This window comes from Xyrauchen texanus, chromosome 5 (assembly GCF_025860055.1).
Source record: "Xyrauchen texanus isolate HMW12.3.18 chromosome 5, RBS_HiC_50CHRs, whole genome shotgun sequence".
Taxonomy (NCBI): Eukaryota; Metazoa; Chordata; class Actinopteri; order Cypriniformes; family Catostomidae; genus Xyrauchen; species Xyrauchen texanus.
Window position 1 is genome coordinate 31,638,589 of NC_068280.1, and position 21,042 is coordinate 31,659,630.

The 21,042-nt window shown below is 39.6% G+C and overlaps 1 protein-coding gene across 1 annotated transcript in view; it reads left to right on the forward strand.

Moving 5' to 3' along the window:
* Positions 1–21,042, forward strand: part of adgrl3.1 (adhesion G protein-coupled receptor L3.1) — a 207,760-nt gene that overhangs the window by 45,071 nt on the left and 141,647 nt on the right. The gene's annotated exons all lie outside the window — the stretch shown is intronic.

Genomic DNA, 21,042 nt, shown 5'->3' on the forward strand with positions numbered 1-21,042 from the left:
CACAGAAATGACCACACTTTTTACAAACACAAGGCCTTTATAAACACAGAGCTCACAATAACACAAAATAATTCTAGAACGCAACTATTCTACCACTCCTCTTGAGTGACCCGTTCCTACAGGTTTTATACACACAAACACACACTCCTCTTGAGTGACCTGTTCCTACAGGTTTTATACACACAAACACACACACTCCTCTTGAGTGACCCGTTCCTACAGGTTTTATACACACAAACACACACTCCTCTTGAGTGACCCGTTCCTACAGGTTTTATACACACAAACACACACTCCTCTTGAGTGACCCGTTCCTACAGGTTTTATACACACAAACACACACTCCTCTTGAGTGACCTGTTCCTACAGGTTTTATACACACAAACACACACTCCTCTTGAGTGACCTGTTCCTACAGGTTTTATACACACAAACACACACTCCTCTTGAGTGACCCGTTCCTACAGGTTTTATACACACAAACACACACTCCTCTTGAGTGACCCGTTCCTACAGGTTTTATACACACAAAACAATTAACAAAAATTTACAGATGATTGCATGCAATTATTTCTTCTGGAATCAAAACCCTTTATTTATTCTTATTTTCCTTTTTTATTGGTTTAGAAGAGCTTTTTGAGCGTTCTTACCACCACAGGCTGAACTGGCAAGTAACACAAACGTTTATAAGCAAAATATGCTTACCTCCTAATGGTGGCCACCGTGTTTGTGTTCAGCCTTCCCAGCCAGCCTGTGATGTAAAGACTCTGCTCTCTTCTGTCCCTGTTCGGGCGCCAATTGTTGTAGTTTTTCATGCCAATTTTGTGAAAAATCACTCATCATCTTTGGGGTTTTGATTTCAGAAGAATAGACTTTATTATCACACAATAAAGCCGAAGTTGCCTCACGGTGAAACCACAGTACCAACAACAACAACAACAACAACTGAAGCATCTTTGGTTTGGTTTTACTTAAATATACCTCCTCAAACAAGGTGGGGCTTACATGCATTATCTATCATGCTCTTCATTGACTCTGGTCTTGACCATATTAAGAAGTAACAGAATGTCCTTTGGAAGAGATCAATTCTCCCCTAAGTAATGCTATTTATGTTTCTGCACACACAGTCAAATAGTCAAACCTATGTGAGCACATATTCATCACGTCACAGGCCTTTACATACAGTAAACTGCATGTTTGCCCCTCAGACATAACTGTGGTATAAAACAACAATTTAACTTGATAAAAAGTATACTACAATTGTCGGTGACTTTAGTGCGTGTTTGTGTCGGTGGGGGGTGGGTGGGAATGTTCGTGTGGATGGTTTTAATGTACAGTATATAATTGATTCCGTATTTTATGTTGTGTGTGTTTGTCTTATGAATGGAATCAATACAAATTGTTAATAAAAAAAAAAGCATCCCAGATGTGATTTGAATGGAAAAAGTGGTACAAATATTTGATTTATTACATATTTTTAAGGCATCCACACAGTGTACCATTTATTAATATATGGTACATGGTGCTGATGTGTCTGTATCACTCTTGGCATTTTAATTATATAACTTTCTATTTGTTAAGCTGTCAAACTAGTGGAAACTGAGTAAATGTGTGTTTCATGGTAGAAAAGCATGGCATTTGAAAAGCAGGATGCATATTTCACTCAAACAAGTGGCAGGTGTTTCCAACCTCTCTCTATACACACAGACACAGACACACACACACACACACACACACACACACACACACACACACACACACACACACACACACACACACACACACAGGTTGTCCGGACTTCTGTCTTCACAGGCCACTGAGCTAAATGCTAAAGTAGTCCTATTGTGTTCCATTAGTCGACTCTGCCAGGGGTGCGTGAGCCTTTGTGCCCAAAACAATACACACACACACACACACACACACACTGCCAAAACAATGAGGCCAGCTACCACCATTCCTTTGAGACTGTCTAAACAAAAAGTGGTGACAGACTCTTGACTGCAGAGTACATGTGTGACATATTGTGTTGTCTAAGGTCTGTGACACAGTGTATAATTGTATAGCCAATCATCTTAAATGAGCACATCTCAAACGCAGACTGTTTTGTGTTTCATGTATCATATTTTCCTTATTTTCTTCATGTTTTCTTCCTCTCTGGGACGTTTCAGCTGTTGATAAGCAGAACCCTGCAGAATTAGGCTTCAGTCCTCCAAGGCAATCATCTGCATTCTTACATGGAGTACATAAAGTCAAGTTCACACTTACACACACACACACACACCCTGCTGTGGGACTATGAGAGTATTTGCTGTTAGTAGCAGGACTCTGGGGTAGAGCTGCATTTGGACTTGTTTTATTCCATGTGGGACTGGCACACTATTAACAATAACTGCTCACCAAAAAACAACTTGATTAGAGATGAACAGGGGAGTATATAAAACAAACAGAGGCCATTCAATAACATTTCCCTCATAAGTCTTATGTATAGCTCCATAATGTCTGTAGTTAGCCCATATGCTGTTTTATTGTCAGCTCTATGTTCCATATGGTCAACCACACTCAGTTATACATAGTACCTCTTGCAGATTTGGATTCATATTTTAAGTGTGTGTGTGTGTGTGTGTGTGTGTGTGTAGGATGCATAATTTAGCATAGCATCGGGCTCTGTCTGCACACTGAAACAACGGCAGCATTGAATATTTAATCACACGGATGCTGCTTTTGCTCTTACAGACTTTGAGCTGTGTATGTGTGAGGGTGAGAACTTTTGACACTGTAAAGTCCAACTTCCAGAAAGAGCAAAGCAGTGTCATATTTACGCTCTCTTTTCTTTCTCTCTCTATTTTACTGCAGGTTTTTCTCTATTTTTTTTTAAGTCTCTATCTCTCCCTCATACAGTGTGCAGATAAATTTAGCCTCGGTATGAAATACTAGTGAACTGGTGGAGAAAACATGTAAATATTTCACTACTTCACCCAAATCCACAATAGTGAATATTCATCTTGAATAAATAATGAATAGGTCGTAATTAGCTGCTCCATCATGCTGAATCAAGCTGAGCATATTGAACCGGATAAGTATTGCATAATTAGATAACCAGATCATATGTCATCCAGTAATGTCCAGGTTACATACCAGGCACTTCTAATGTACTTCAGAGAATAGGATGGTACTACAGTTGTTCATGTCCAAAAAAAAAAACATATTACCATGTCCAAACAACCACAGTAGTACCTTTTTTTTTTTAAATGTATTTTTGTTAAAAAAAAAAATCCCTAATTTGGAATGCCTAATTCCCACTACTTAGTAGGTCCTCGTGGTGGCGCAGTTACTCACCTCAATCTGGGAGGTGGAGGACAAGTCTCTGTTGCCTCCACTTCTGAGACAGTCAATCCTCTCAATCTGCTCATATCACTTGGCTTGTTGTACATAAAACCGCAGAGACTCCGCATGTGGAGACTCAAGCTATTCTTCACGATCTACACACTTAACAAGGAGGATACCCCATTGACCCCGGGCCAATTTGGTTGCTTAGGAATCCAGTTTGGTGTATTTGGAATTGCATAACTCCTGACACAAATTAAGACAAATACTGAAACTTGAGTCATATCTTTTTAAACATGTTCTTTTAACAGAAAAGCTCTGATTTGGGGTTTAGATTATTGAATTGTGGCATTAAACTGAAACGTTCCCACTTCAGACGACAAACTACGCTTGGCTACTATCTTGTTCTGCAATTCACTTGCCTAGTAACCATAGTAACGGTGCGCACGCTTTCGCGCTTTCTGCTATGACGTGGAGTGCGGGTTGCACTGAACGTTGCATGAATTTTTAATTAGCCTGCATTAGTAACAGTTCATTTTGTTATGGTATGAACTTAATCCTAGTAAAGGCAAAAAATATATAATACCTTTGTAACGAAATCCAAGACTTTGTATACCAAATCCAAGGCTTTTAAGGCCTTAATTTGAGATTATTTTTCAATGCTTTTAAGATCCTGCGGGTACCCTGGTTAATGTGTCTTGTCCCCTCACAATGACAGTAAATTAATTATTAGGCTACATTACATCAGTCACGTCACATAGTGGTCTATTTTCAGTTAAAAATGGCGAAAATAGACAAAATTGTATTAATTTGCCTGATTATTTTTGTGATTCGTTTAACATTTATGACCTAAAAAAACTGTCAAATAGCAAATGTTTAGTTTAGCAACTTATATCTTATCTCGCACTTGACCGACCGTAAACTGAAGCGCGTCGAGTCGCTCCTTTACTGTCGAGTCGCTCTGCTAAAATTCGCGCTGTGAATATAAAGCCCGCCTACTTTGATTTGATTGGTCATCTCAAATATTCTGACATTGACGAGCAGTGACAGACCAATGAGGCTCAGATGAACACACACATGCTCGGCGCCGCTGCGGAAGAACACGCCGATAACAAGACTGAAGCAAACACGAAGGCTTATCACATATTTAAAGATGGAAAGGGAGAAAACACGGCGAATATCGCTCATATATATTTTTTTGACGACGTAGTTAAGGCGGCAGGCGTGTGTTGCTTAGGCGGCCGCCTTAGTTTCAAAGTGCTGCGGGAAACCCTGAATACCAGCAGAGTATTATGGATCTTTCTTTATGTCACTTTAAAAAAACATATAGCCAGAGGTCTTAGGAATACTCAGGAGCACAGGAGTGGAATAAGTTACCTATGCATATCAAGTGTATAACAAATATGTTGGTTTTAGTCTTAAAGTTAAAATCAAGTCAAGTCAAGTAAATTTTATTTGTATAGCGCCTTTCACAACACACATCGTTTCAAAGCAGCTTTACGAAGATCAGGCATTAACAGAAGATAAAACTGTAATGTCTATAAAGTCGATGAATCATCATTGTGTAATTAGATAAAATACGATTCTTAATCGTGTTTTAATATAATTAAATAATAATTGTATTAATAACCCCAGTGAGCAAGCTGGTCTACATCTTATAGGAACACAAAACTCCATAAGATGTAGATTAATGGAGAAAAATAACCATGGGAGAAACCAGATTCACTGTGGGGGCCAGTTCCCCTCTGGCTAACATTATTAATGTAATGTAAATATTAATTATGTATAGTTAAAATCATGGTTTAAAATTATTAAACTAAGTAAGTGTTAAGGGTCAGTATTTAAACAACGATTCCTTTTCTGAAATCCTTTTAAAAAAATTGTTTTTTAAGATACATTTACTTAGTGATGAATTGTATTGTTTAATAATGAGTATATGTGTAATTGTGATATTGTATTGTATGTATGGACATTGTATGTTAAGTAGTACTATCACTACAAGTGTGCCTGTCGCCAGGAATGTCGTCTATATTATGTAAAGTGATCACAATGGAAATAATTTTTTTACTTTATTGTGTTATACCTGACAATTTCTGAACGAGTATGAGCACCAAAACTTTGTTTGGTACTCACCGATACCGAGTCCGATACCTTTTTTTTTTTTTTTTTTACATATTTTTTTACTCCAGATCAATAGTTTATTTAAATTTTGTCATCAAAATGGTGTATAAATAAATAAATTAATTAATTAACTTCAATCTAATGAAAGTGAAAAAAAATATTTTCAACATGATATTGTATTATGTATGTATGATATTTCTGTGTAGTTATGAGCAATTAGCTCTGACGTTATGTCTGGAGCTTCCCACTCCGGAACAGCCATGGTTCTCCCATTGAAGATATTTTGGCTGTCGCCCAAGTGATAGACTATTTAGGATTACCGTGGCAGATTTAATGATAATCTCGCAATCAGCTAAAGGCTTCTCATCTGCATTTTCACACGAGTGTAACTGAACCAGCTCGCGATCATGATCTACTCTGATCTCTGGCATGCACGTGCAACAACCGGGCTTCCGTCGATAGTGTGGAGAACAGGCATCAAAACTGATGTGATCAATTTTAATTCTAGTGAGACTTTTCTAGTTTAAAGTGTTACGGAGGAAGTCAAGTCAAACCTCTCTAATACACATTTGAGTTATTTTGAGAACAAAGAAGGCATAACATTTTTCATGCCAAAATTGCCTGATACCTGAAAGAATCCATGGCGTCAGTCACATAGTCAGGAAATTTCCTGCAGCTGCAAAACACCCCCATAACAGGACTGACTCACCTCCATGCTTGACTGTGGGGATGGAGTTCTTGTCGTCTCCTCATCATTCTCCAGACGTACTGCTTACCCATGGGTCTAAAACTCATTTTCAGTTTAGTGTCATATGTCTATAAAAACTTCCAGGACTCCAATGGTCTTTCCTAATTACTTAAGTCAACATTTCCCTCGGTGATGTTTTGCTTTCTTCCACACCCCAAGAAGGTTGCTTTTGTACCATATTTAAAAGTATGAATGGTGCTGCCAACTTTGTCTATTGGAAAATGAAGTGCCTTGAAAATGTACTTTTAGCCATGGTAATTTTTTGCATAGAAGTACGTTTTTGCTTACAACGCTAAACTTACATTTTAAAACTTAAATAAGTGCCATTGCAGATTGATGACTTAATTTAGCTGTAAAACAATTACTTGTGTAGCCTTACATATTTAAGAAACAGCTACATGCTGCAATAGGGGGTTGAATAATTATGACATGTATAGTAATTGTGTAATACCGTATACCGTTATACAGTGAAACCGTGATAACCGAGATGGTTATCGTACCATGAAAATCTCATACCGGTCATAACCGCTACATGACTCAAAGTGATTTCCGCAATTGGCTACTATTAAAATAAATAAATATGTAGTCTGTATCTGCCTCGTGCTAAAAAGTGAATTACAGCTCTGTCTGCTGTCATCTGCTACAAACAGAGCTTGCGGTACTCATGATTGTGTTTTCCGTATATTGACCAAAGATCTCTAAAAGGTATGAGTACTTTGTGTCATTATGCCTGTACAACACCGGCTCCACACATTCACAAGCACTCATTTAAAACGCTGCACATGCAAACTACATATTGATCACATTTGATCGCAGCTTATGCTGTTATAATCTCACTAGGACATGACGTGATTTAAATTTAAATGTTCCTTTTCTGCATATCGCGGCTCCTTCAGCATAATGCAGCGGTTTCACGGCTGGCCCACCGGGAAAACTCCCGGTTCTCACTTTGGCCAGTCCGCCCCTGGATTGTATAATTTTTTTGTATTGAAGCATTTTCACAAGCACAAGCATAAGTACATGTACCAGTCTCTGTATTGGGACATCCCTAATAAATGCACAATTAATCATATTAAAATCATGATATGACCTAGCGTGATGATTAACCACAAAAGGCTAAGATTTAATTAAAGAAATATACAGTCTGCATGAGCTCCAACAGGAAGTGAATGAGAAGACGGCCGCTCATACATTAACCACATCATTAACATCACATGCTCTCCGTGTGTGTGTGTGTGTGTGTGTGTGTGTGTGTGTGTGTGTACATGACAAAGATCAGAGAACTTTATTCAGTGTGAAGTGCACACATGCAGACAATATATTTATATAATAAATCATAGCCTTTTGCAGTTTAATAAGCACAATAGCAAACATAGCAAACTACTTTTCTGGAGGTGAGAAGCGAAGTCATCACAAATGTCAGATTTTCTGCCAAAATGCCAAAATAAAAGCTCAATTTAATTAACATGTGAAATTGATGATTTTAGGGCCCTACATATGTTAGGTAGAATGACATCTCCATTTGTGTTCCACAGCAGAGAGAAAGTCATAATGGTTTGAGACAACATGAGTGTGAGAAACAGAAGTTTTATTTTAGGGTGAACTATCTCTTGAAGAATGTTGTTTAAACCCCAACACCAGCCCTAAACCTAACCTTAAACCTAACAATCTGATCAGTTTTTTTGATAGGAATGTTGTTCCAGGACCAACTAGGATGTTGATTGAGAAAAATTTTATGAGCTTTTTTGTCGTAGATAGCATTGTGTTCTATTTGAAGTGTCTTATTTGTGTACAAAACATAATAAAAGAGCTAAGCCTTATACACTTTATGGGCAATAATATGAGGACATCCAAACACCCCACCCATTTGTACTTGTTGAGCATTTCATTTCAAAATCATTGGCAATAATAGAGAGTTGGTCCTCCCTCACAGTTATTTGAGCATACAATTGTCTCGAATGTCATTGTATACAAAAGCATTAAGATTTGCTTTCTCTGGAATTAAGAAGCCTAGCCAAATCTTAATTTGAAGCGAGTGTCCACTTTTGTCCATGTAGTGTATTCTAAATCATAAAGACTGTGAAATATTTTGCTGAATGTCATTCTAAACCAACAGGGAATTTTTTAAAGATGTATTGCAACTATCATAAGTGAAGTATGTGTGCTTTCTGGGTTCACTTTCTAAACAAGGCTTATATTAGGGTACAAACTGATACATACCTCTTAACCTTTGACCGTGTTAGCCACGTTAGACCATAAAGTGTTGTCTTAATCCACATTAGGCTTGAGATACTGACCATGTTCACAACCTGAAGCTATGCTGTTTCTTTAGACTTCATCCACAACAGTATTATGCCCAGTGTCTCTTTAAACCCACTGCATATATTCATTTCTGGCCATATCTGCCATTGGGTGAAGGGGTGTCTAGCCTGTAGCTGACTCTAGATGAATTTAGGGTGACAGTGCTGTGCCAGTGCCCCACTCTTCCCAATAAAATGCCCAGCAGCCAACAAATCAGGACAAAGCAGTTCAACAGTGAATACACAAATAAGAGGGTTTGCCAAGCTACATCCAGCATCTTTTACAAAGTTTAGTCAGAGTAGACCAAATATTTCATTTGACTGAAAAGCAGTAAGGGATGAAAGTACAGTAAGAACAATCTAATGTTTTGTCCTTTGGAAATTTGTGGATGTATTTTCAAATGTTTTGCTGACTGAACGATCAACATCCAGGTACACAACCGTATAATATAGCTATTTCTAGATCCTAGTCATAAATGTCAGGATAATATCTGTTGAATGACATTCTAACATCTAACAGGTAACAATTTAGAGACACTGCAGATAAGCAAACACTAGAAATTTATTCGGAGAGATAAAAATTCACACAGCGAATAGGTGATCAGGGTTAAAATGATATGGCATGTGTTGCAATAATTACAGCTTAATTACAGTATTTAAACAAAAAACAAGTTCTATTTATACCCTCTGTGTTGTAGAAGCTGCATTGTGTAACATATGCATTACTGTCTGAATGTCTGTATGCACGATTGTGCTTGCTTGTGTTTTTATACACAAATGTTGTCACAGTCTTGATCAGTAATTCAGTTTGTTATTTTGTTTGTGCGTTTGAGGGACTGCAGATACTTGAATGTGGCGCGTGCGCATGTGTGTGTGTGTGAGAGAGAGAGAGAGCGAGAGCTCATGCGCAGTGCTTTAGAAGTAGATTGTGGGACATAATAAAAGATAAATCAGAGAGGCTCAGTTGAATAGGCAGCATGAAGTGTGAGACAGAGACAGACACAGAATCTATTATGAAGAACTGAACCCAGTGTGTGTGTGTGTGCGCCTCTGAGATTAATAGTGATTTCAGTATTCTGAATTATTGAAACATGTGAAAGTTTCATAAACATCTCCAAAAAGTCACCCACGCCATCATTATAAATCAAAAACTCCCTTTAAACTTTTTCTACTCTTTAGTAAGGTCTGTGTGTGTGTAACTGCATTTTACATACATACTTGAAATTCAGAGGTATAGCTCATCCTAAAATTTAAATGTTTAATATATCTGTTGTGTGTTTGTCTATATACAGTGCAAATCAAGTGGGGTCCACCACTTCCAAGCTCCAAAAAGGACATGAAAGCTCAAGTGGTTTAATCCATGTGTTCTGAAATAAAACAATCTGTTTTGGGTGAGAAACAGACCACTCCTGGAACTGCTTTTTTACTATAAGCCTTGACATCTGCTGACTCCTTGACACATTCATGAGAGAAGCTCGATTACACCATCTCGTGCTTGGCCAATAAAAGTCATACTAGATTGAGGTGCATAACGATTAGACGGTTAGAAAACTTAAAAAAAGGATCATGAAATGGATGTGAAAGATGCAAAAAGTTGCGGGATACTCTCACAATAAAGATTGCTGAACAAGAAAATGTTAGAAGAAACAAAAAGCAAAAGAGTTTTGTGGCACTTTGCTGTATATCATTCATGGGACAAAAGTATTAATTAGTTAAGATAATAGTTTGCAAATCAAAGAATCTGAATTTTTAGAAATGAAGTAGAAGCAGGCATTGCCACCAAGAGAACTGCCTAGAGACCTAATATACACTCACTGAGCACTTTATTAGGAACATCTGAACACCACCTTATTCATGTGATTATCTAATCAGCCAATCGTGCAACAGCAGTGCAATGCATAAAATCATTCAGATACAGGTCAGGAGCTTCAGTAAAGGTTCACATCAACCATCAGAATGGGGAAAAAATGTATCCCAGTGATTTTGACCGTGGCATGATATTTGGTGCCAAATGGACTGGTTTGCATATTTCTGTAACTGCTGATCTCCTAGGATTTTCACACACAGCAGTCTGTAGAGTAAAGGTCGACCGATAGTGGATTTTATAGCACATAACTGATTAATTGACCAATTTTTTTAAAAGACTTTGCCTATAGAATTATAAAAAAATTCCTTAGTCTTTCCTTACAATGAAGGGAAAGACATTGAGGCTCCAAAATGAATAAAATCCCAAAAGCAGTTTATATAGTTCATCCAAAATCCCAACATAAACCAGAAAAAATAAGGTTTGGTTAAGGCGCATATGAAGTAAACGTGTCCAATACACAAAACATTATCTACGACAAGTACAACCACATTACTTAAACATAATACATGTTAGCATTACTTTAATGTGCTAAAATTGATTACTAACCTTGTCTGTTTAAAGTTATCCAGGACGGATCACCGGTAAACCCTGTATGCCTAAACTTTCACAAAATCTAAAGATAACGAAAAAGAGTTTTTGAGGTCTCGGTTTTCATAATGTTCTTTTGTTTTTGAAAAAGCCGCTGTTATCCTGTCCATGTTCAGATGTGTGAAGAAGTCACAATGGATGGAATATAAAGTATGTGTCTGTGGCAGGGCGGAGGGTGGGGCCGGGTCGTGATTCTATACACCCGGTCCATTATCAGTCTAATCAAGCCTCCGAGAGGGATAAAGGCCGATTGCAGAGGATTGTGCGGAAGAGAGAGATAGTTTACGGACATGTCCGTCATGTGTGTGTTTGTGTCTTCTGATTAAGTTTATTATTAAAATATTATTTATATTGAAAAGCCGGTTCTCGCCTCCTCCTTTCCATTGAACTTCTTTACAGCATCTCTAAACAAACATGTAACAAACATGTTTCCTCCGGTCTGGTAATGGAATATAGTCAATTCTGATGACTGATTCCGATCTCTCCACAGTGTTTTGTGTAATAGTTCGCTATCATATTTTGGCCAGGAACTGCTGTCATGTTCGCATTGGATTTTGAATTGTCTTCTGTACTGCAGTCTCACCTCTTATATATGTTCCGCAAGTGCGGTTACTTGTGCCGGCCAGGAACCACTGTCACCACCACGTATGATTTTTAAATTCTCCGCTGTAATTCTAGCTCACGCATGAGGCAGCACAGTGATTCAATGGAAGTGTTCCTTCTCATGAATAATGTGGAAAAAGGCTCAGAAACAAATGACATATTAGGGTACTCTACTACAAATCACATGCGCATACCTAATTTTTTAATATCATTGCTTTAAGTTTTGTAGGGCCATATGAAATCCGTTTTATTTTTGAATTTCGTGCTTTAAAATTTTACTAAAATGTATAATAAAAAAATTGTCTAATTAATTTTTAGAACTTTAATCAAATTACAACAGAACAATTATTTTTCAACACTATTGCATTATAAATTTTTTTCAAATTAGGTGCTTCTATACAGATCCTTAAATCACAATCAAAAACTCAACATTTGAGTTATTTTTTGTCAAATACAGTGCTGCACTGCTGATCATCACAGTATTTATGAATTCATTGATAAAAGCTTTTATTCAGTGCAGTATATATTATTGATATACTGTAAACTCAGCAAGGGCAATAAATTGCAAGGTCTGTACTATGAGACGCCTAAGACAGTGCTACAGGGAGACAGGAAGGACAGCTGATTGTCATCGCAGTGGCAGACTACGTGTAATAACACCTGCACAGGATTGGTACATCTGAATATCACACCAGCAGGACAGGTACAGGATGGCAACAAGAAGTGCCCGAGTTACACCAGGAAAGCACAATCCCTTTATAAGTGCTCAGACTGTAGGCAATAGTCTGAGAGAGGCTGGAATGAGGGCTTGTAGGCCTGTTGTAAGGCAGGTCCTTACCAGACATCACCGGCAACAACGTCGCCTACAGTATGGGCACAAACCCACCTTCACTGGAACAGACAGGACTGGCTTCACTGATGAGTCACGGTTTTGTCTCACCATGGGTGATGGTTGGACTTGCGTTTATTGTTGAAGCAATGAGCGTTACACCGATGTTTGTACTCTGGAGCAGGATCGATTTGGAGGTGGAGGGTCTGTCATGGTCTGGGTCGGTGTGTCACAGCATCATCGGACTGAGCTTGTTGTCATTGCAAGCAATCTCAACTCTGTTACAGGGAAGTTATCCTCCTCCCTCATGTGGTAGCCTTCCTGCAGGCTCATCCTGACCTGACCCTCCAGCATGACAATGCCACCAGCCATACTGCTCATTCTGTGCGTGATTTCCTGCAAGACAGGAATGTCAGCGTTCTGCCATGGCCAGCGAAGAGCCCGGATCTCAATCCCATTATTCACGTCTGGGACCTGTGGGATTGGAGGGTGAGGTCTAGGGCCATTCCCCCCAGAAATGTCCGGGAACTTGCACGTGTCTTGGTGGAAGAGTGGGGTAACATCTCACAGCAAGAACTGGCAAATCTGGTGCAGTCAGATACTGACTGTTACTTTTGTTTTTGACCCCCCCCCCCCTTTTTATAGGGACACAATATTCCATTTCTGTTAGTCACATATCTGTGAAACTTGTTCAGTTTATGTCTTAGTTGTTGAATATTTTTTGTTCATACAAATATTTACACATGTTAAGCTTGCTGAAAATTAAAGCAGTTGAAAGTGAGAGGAAGTTACTTTTTTGCTGAGTTTATTTTTGTCCAAATTTTACACATCTAGTTAAATTGATCTTTTATTTTGGTGGAGGCTTTTATTTTGTATTTAATCAATTTCAGTATCTGTGTGTTAATGACGGAAGTTTCTTACGTCCAAAAAAGCAGATTGCTATTTGGTTAATGTGCTTATTAAACCACGAAAGGATGCAATTGAATTATACAAATGTAGGCAATAGTCTGCATGGGGTGCTCACTTCAAGGTTAATGATTTCTATTTTCTCTGTAATATGCTACACGCTGTGTGCTTGTAATGCTAATGATCAGACACTATTTAGCCTTGAAAGGGACCGATGTGGTGTTGTCAGTGTATGGTGCACAATGCTTCACACATCAATTTTGAAGCATGCAGCAAATGCAAACTTAATTTTGTTAAATCACAGCCTTTTATAGTTTAATCTCACTAGGAAATATAACATTTTAAATGTTATTATTTTTGCATTCGTACATTCATTTTATCCCAAATATGTCAAATTCCTGAGCTTAATTATGTCTATCACCTGTCTCTAATTCCAGTGAGCAGGGGGAGAGCGGCATATAAACAGCCACGCCTCCGCCAGAAAGAGGGAGAGAGAATGACACGAGTGACCAGTGACTGGTGTGTCTTATTAAATGTGTATTGTGAAGCTGTAGAGTTGATGTTGAAATTTACACATATTGTGAAGCTGAAGTCTCAGAGAAGTTTAAGTTGACAGAGTTTGTGTAACACTGATCTGATTGAACTGAGAAAAGCACAGAGAAGAGTGCACACAGAGTGCTGAAGGCAGAGAAATAAAGAGCCTTACTTGACTGCATCATTGCTCTCCGTCTCCTCCCTTCTATCTTCGAACTTGGAGTTTTTACATCCACATTACATAGCTTTGTTTTTATGACTGAGTTCTGCAAAATCATATGGCCCTAGTTTTGTTTTACTAAATGGCTATTAAAAAAAAAAACACTACCCTTAATAATAAACAAAATGAGTGCTATAATTGTTTTCAGTTATGTGCAACCTGGTTAAATGAGTGTGTATCTTACCAAATAACCATCAGCCATGCTAACATCAGTTATTTGTCCCCCTAATGGTGAAGAGAGGAAACAAAAAAGAAAAAAGTTAATTTTTTCTGCGCTACATTCCACCAGAAATGTATGAGGAATGTGATGCACTGATAGAGAGACAGAGGGACATATAGTGACAGAGATGGGGGCGTAAATGGTTGTCTTTGTAATTGTGTGTCATTAATGTGAGACTCCCTGATTTGGAGGTTCAGGCAGACGCTCATTTAGAAGAGAGAGAGATTGTGTCTCTCATTACTGGACACACGTGGGTGATGGGAGCTCATAAGGTCATGTCATACCATACACAAATTGCCAGAAGGGACTGTGACAAGTTTTCGTGCCATAATTTATATCCAAATGTGTACAGCACCCTGCAGCATAATTGAGTCAAAAAAATTGCAATATGCCATTATAGATTATCAGAGAGAGAGAGAAAGTGACAGCAAGGGCATGTGAGGAGGGATTGAACATACAGTACTGTAAAACAGTATGCTAAATTTGGAATGGCATACTACCATAGTACTCTTAGATGATTATCTATGATCATCTAAGAAGCCTGCCTTTAGGACCATTAAGATTTTTTGCCATTTCAGGACACTTAATTACATTTTATCCCCAATTTTGTATTACTTACAGCATTTTAATTTTACTATCCCATTGTTTTCAATGATGAGTCTCATTACCTTAACACAGTCATGTCTTGTTTTGTTTACTGTTTTTTTGTTGCCAACTATTTCTAGGCTATAGTCTCTGTTTTGTTCAAGATGCGCCGAGTATGGCTGCTGCGTTGCGAGCTCCGATACAACACTGCGGTTTATTGTTTGTTTTGTTTACAGTTCTTTGTTTTTTGTCTTGGATGTTGTCTGCCTTATTGTTTACGACAGACAAATGCTTTTGGACATTGGTTCTACAATTACACATCGAAAACCGGACTTCAAATTCCTTAATGCCGACCCGCTGTTTACAAACACAGGGTTTGTCTGGGCTGCTCGGCCGCGGAAACGCAGAAGGAAAAGAGGAAAACGAGCCGCCGTTCTCATCAGAGTAAGACGTCGTGCAAATCGACCCCCGCTACCCAGTATACTACTGGCAAATGTTCAGTCTCTGGACAACAAGCTCTGTGAGCTGATAGTGCGGATCTCCTTCCAACGAGAGACGAGAGATTGTTGTGTTATCTGCCTTACAGAAACCTGGCTGGCTGCGGAGATTCCAGACTCGGCCATCGAAATCACGGGCTTTCCCATGCACCGAGCGGACAGAGCGAAAGACCTCTCTGGTAAAAGCAGAGGTGGTGGTGTATGTTTTATGATCAACAAATCATGGTGTGATCAGAGGAATGTACATTTCATAAAGTCTTTCTGCTCTCCTGACCTGGAATATCTCATGCTTATGTGTCGACCATTCTGGCTACCGAGGGAATTCACAGCGGTTATCATCACAGCTGTGTACATCCCTCCACAAGCCGACACAGACCGGGCACTCAGGGAACTGTATGGGAGTATAAGTGAGCAGGAAACCGCGCACCCTGAGGCTGCGTTCATTGTTACCGGGGACTTTAACAAAGCCAACTTCAAAACAATCGCTCCAAAATACCACCAACACATAAAGTTCAACACACGAGGGGACCGGGTCTTAGACCATTGTTACTCTCCTTTCCGGGATGGCTACAAATCCCTCCCCCCCCCCATTTGGCAAATCGGACCACAATTCCGTTCTGCTTCTGCCCGCGTACAGGCACAAACTGAAACGGGAAGCACCCACCCTCAGAACGATCCAGTGCTGGTCGGACCAATCAGACTCTGCGCTACAAGACTGTTTTGATCACGCGGACTGGGAGATGTTCCGGTCCGCCTCTGATGACGACATCGAGGCTTACGCTGACAGCGTAACGTGTTTCATCAGGAAGTGCGCAGAGGATGTTGTTCCGACCAAAACAATACGGATATACCCCAACCAGAAACCATGGGTTAACGGCGATGTTCGCGCGGCACTCAATGCGCGGACCTCCACTTTTAATTCTTCTAACGCGGAGGAGCGTAAACAAGCCAGTTATGCCCTCCGTAACACCATCAGTGCAGCCAAACGCCAGTACAGGCACAAACTTGAAGGTCAGTTCAACACCACTGACTCTAGAAGCATGTGGCAGGGAATTAACACCATCACGGACTACAAACGGAATAAAGACTCCGCCATGAACATCGCTGCATCTCTCCCGGACGAACTTAATAAATTTTATGCTCGTTTTGAGGACAATAACACCGCCCTCGCAGAGAGCGTATTCGCGGCTGACGCTACAGAGGTTGGTTCACTCTCCGTCTCTGTTGTGGATGTAACCCGATCCTTCCGACGGGTGAAAATCCGTAAAGCCGCGGGTCCAGACGGCATTCTGGGCCGCGTCATCAGAGCGTGCGCGAATCAACTGGCTGGTGTTTTTACGGACATTTTCAATCTGTCCCTCTCCCTGTCTGTAGTCCCCACATGCTTCAAAACATCAACCATTGTGCCTGTACCGAAGCAAGCCACAATCACTTGCTTTAATGACTGGTGTCCTGTTGCTCTGACTCCCATCATCAGCAAATGCTTCGAAAGGTTAATCAGAGATTACATCTGCTCTGTTCTGCCCACCTCTTTGGACCCATTGCAGTTTGCCTACCGTAACAACCGCTCCACTGATGATGCCATTGCATCTACACTACACACTGCTCTCGCCCATCTGGAAAAAAGGAACACATATGTGAGAATGCTGTTTGTAGACTACAGCTCAGCATTCAACACCATAGTGCCCTCCAAGCTTGATATGAAACTCCGGGCTCTGGGCTTAAACAGCTCGCTGTGCAGCTGGATCCTGGATTTGCTGTCAGGCAGACGTCAGGTGGTTAGAATGGGCAGCAACACCTCCTCATCACTGACCCTCAACACTGGAGCCCCGCAGGGCTGTGTTCTTAGCCCTCTCCTGTATTCCCTATACACGCATGACTGTGTGGCAAAACATAGCTCCAGTACCATCGTAAAGTTTGCACCGACAATGATGAAAGAGCCTACAGAGAGGAGGTGCACACTCTGACACGCTGGTGTCAGGAGCACAACCTCTCCCTCAACGTCAGTAAAACCAAGGAGCTTGTAGTGGACTTCAGGAGAAAATACAGAGTACACAGCCCCATCACCATTAATGGAGCACCGGTGGAGAGAGTCAGCAGTTTCAAGTTCCTCGGTGTCCACATTACTGAGGAACTCACATGGTCCGTCCACACTGAGGCCGTTGTGGAGAAGGCTCACCAGCGCCTCTTCTTCCTGAGACGGCTGAGGAAGTTTGGAATGAACCACCACATCCTAACACGGTTCTACACTAGTACTGTAGAGAGCATCCTGACTGGCTGCATCACCGCCTGGTACGGCAATAGCACCGCCCACAACTGCAAAGCCCTGCAAAGGGTGGTGCGAACTGCCAGGAACATCATTGTGTATCTGTCCTGGAGTGAGCTTCCCTCCCTCCAGGACATATACACAAGGCGGTGTGTGAAAAAAGCTCGGAGGATCATCAGAGACTCCAGCCACCCGAGTCATGGTCTGTTCTCACTGCTACCATCAGGCAGGCGGTATCGCAGCATCAGGACCCGCACTAGCCGACTACATGACAGCTTCTTCCCCCAAGCAGTCAGACTGTTGAACACTTGATCTATCAGGATCAATAATTAGCACTGCACTTTATTAATCTATAATCTCACACTGGACTGTCAACATATTCTCCTCAATTCAACTACTTATATATTTTCATATACTCCCACTTATTGTATATTGTGTATTTTATATTGTGTGTATTGTATACTGTACATTGTATATAATTATTGTGTTGTGTAAGTATGTGTACATTTGATGTGTAAATTGTGTTGTTTATTGTAATTGGTCTCGTCACTGTCATGACTGCTATGTTGCTCGGAACTGCACACAAGAATTTCACCTACTGTTGCACTTGTGTATATGGTAGTGTGACAATAAAGTGATTTGATTTGATTTTGATTTGATTTGTATATCTGGTCTGACTCTCCATGAATTTGTCTGTTGACTTTCTGCCAACAGCCATCATGAGTTCTCAGGAACTGAAAAGCTAACGAGTGAACATCAGCACCCATGATGTCTAGCCTTAGGTGCTCATTGGTTAATCAGCTCTTTACATGCTGCAGTGGCCGCACACTTGTTATGCGGAAGTAGCTAATTGGGTAATTAATTGAGTACAATTAGCATATGGTGAAATGACATTATGCTAAACAATGAAATTAATTCTGGAATGGACTGGTAGTATAAGCAAATGTTCTGATGAACAAGAGAGGTGTGCACATATAGATGCATACACATGACATGATTGACTGGTAAGCATATGCTGAACTGACTTGAGTCTTTTACTTTTCAAACACACAAATAACTGAAGTTTCCTTACAGCATGGTAGATGTCATTTGGCAAGATACACACTCATTTGAGTAGGAATTTACTGGTAGCATGATTACATGGTCATTTGATCACACGACACACACATGTTGGTGTGGCTGTCTTTATGAGGACTCTCCATAGACATAATGATTTTTATACTGTACAAACTATAGATTCTATCCCCTAAACCTAACCTTCACAAAAAACATTCTGCATTTTTACATAAAAACTTTTTTTTTAAGTGATTTGAAGTATGGCGACACTAGAAATGACATAATACCCTTGTATTTAACAGTTTGTAACCTAAAAAAATGTCCTCGTAAACCACCTACACACTCACACACACACACACACACACACACACACACACACACACACACACACACACACACACACACACACACACACACACACATTTTACTGGTATTGTGCGCATATGTCCATATGCTCATGTGTATAATGTGGGACATTTGGTCCAAACCCCCCTGTTCACTTTAGTTAAGCAGCCATCAGTCATTCAGACAGAAGTGTGTGTATGAGAGCATTAGGCAAAGAAAAGAGTGGGAAGATAGGAATATTTTAAACTATGTGTGTGTGTGTGTGTGTGTGTGTGTGCGCGTAATGATATAGTGGCATTGTTGAGTGTTTATGTAATTTTAATGAGACAGTGGCTGTATAGTGCTTTTTTTTTTATAAGGTAAAGATGTTCAATGCGGGCAGGCCATATATATAACCATCTGTGAGTGTTTGTGTGTGTAGTAAGGAGGGAAGGAGGGCAGATGCATCAAGCTCTTGTGGAGGGCATTAGCAGTGCTCCACATGTGTCTTCTCAGAAGTATTTTCATCCTGTGCTGTCATGCGTCAGTCTTTACTGTGACTTACACATTCATACGCACTCAGTCTCTTTAGCTACACACACACAATTGATGGGTGATATACTGGTTGCATGGTCAAACACACACAAATCAATACTCTATGAAACATTATGGATTTGTTTTTCAATCTCATGGACTTCATTACACAGACATGATTCAAAAATCAGTGAGTGCTTTGACAGATATGACGGATCATTTTATCTGGGTTCAGCTCAGCTATATCACAACCTCTGCTTGCTAGAGGGCGAATTCACTAAAGAGTTGCCCGACTTTTTCACAAAACTCAAGCTGTTTGTCTGTCGCAAATTGCTTTTAAAAGCTTTTTGTCTAGCACAATTACTGTTGCGATGCTACCACCCAAGGAAAGAAGGTGGAAAACATAATTTAATTATAAGAGATGTTTGTTTACATTTTGAAGTGATCATGGCAGCAGTAATTCATCAAATGTGCAAAAAAAAATTACATTTCTTATTGAATTCCCTCCTGAGTTTGTTATTAGTGAAAAAGTAACACTGTTCAATAAGGTTCTATTGGTTAACTTTCCCAGATAGCACACGTACATCTCCGAGATGTCTGTCTTAGATCTTTTCATTTGGAAATCATTACAATCTAATTAACATCTGCTAAACATCTTAAAAGGATCAGTGTGTGGATGGGGGTGTGGTCGTGTGTCTGTTTGTGGGAAAGAGGGAGTGGTGTGGTTCCTCAAACTGGTTAGTGTAATTTCTATAACAGCTGTTTCTTGTTACAGTGATAGCTGAGGGAGCCTAAAATGCAAGAGAAGAGAGAGAGCGACACAAGAGTGCGGTGTTGGCTTTGAGTTTATTATTGAGAATTTACGTTTTAAGAGTTTATGTTATTTGAGAGTGTTTGATTGAAAGCCCACAGACGAAGTGAGTGCAGTGTGCATCAGGGCAGATACAAAATAAAAGACTTGCCTGAACTGCTTTGCTGTTTCCCGACTCCTCCTGTGTCCGAACCTTCAATCATGTCACAATCAGATTTACAAACAATCTAAATCATAAACGTCTTAAAGACATCTGCTGAATGTCTTTTTGACATCCAAGACATACTTATTGACATATGTCTTATAGACGTATTGTAGATGAGCAAAAAACTCAAATAAATACATCTTCCAGATGTAAATACCTGCATCAATTAGACGTCTGGGTGATGTATGTGTGCTATCAGGGTTAGTTAATGCATTAGTGTGAAATAATAATAAAAACATTTTTATTTTTCTTATTAATCTTGGATAATGTTAATTTACACATTTACATTTGTTCACTGTTGTTCATGGTAGTTCATAATGAATTACCTAATGGTAATATATACAAATTTTAATGTTAAAAATGTATTAGTACGTGTTATTTAGCATTAACCAAGATTAATAAGTGCTGTAAAAATATTGTGTATTATTAGTTCATGGAAACTAATGTATTTAACTAATGTTAACAAATGTAACATTATTGTAAAGTGTTACCAATAAGTATTAT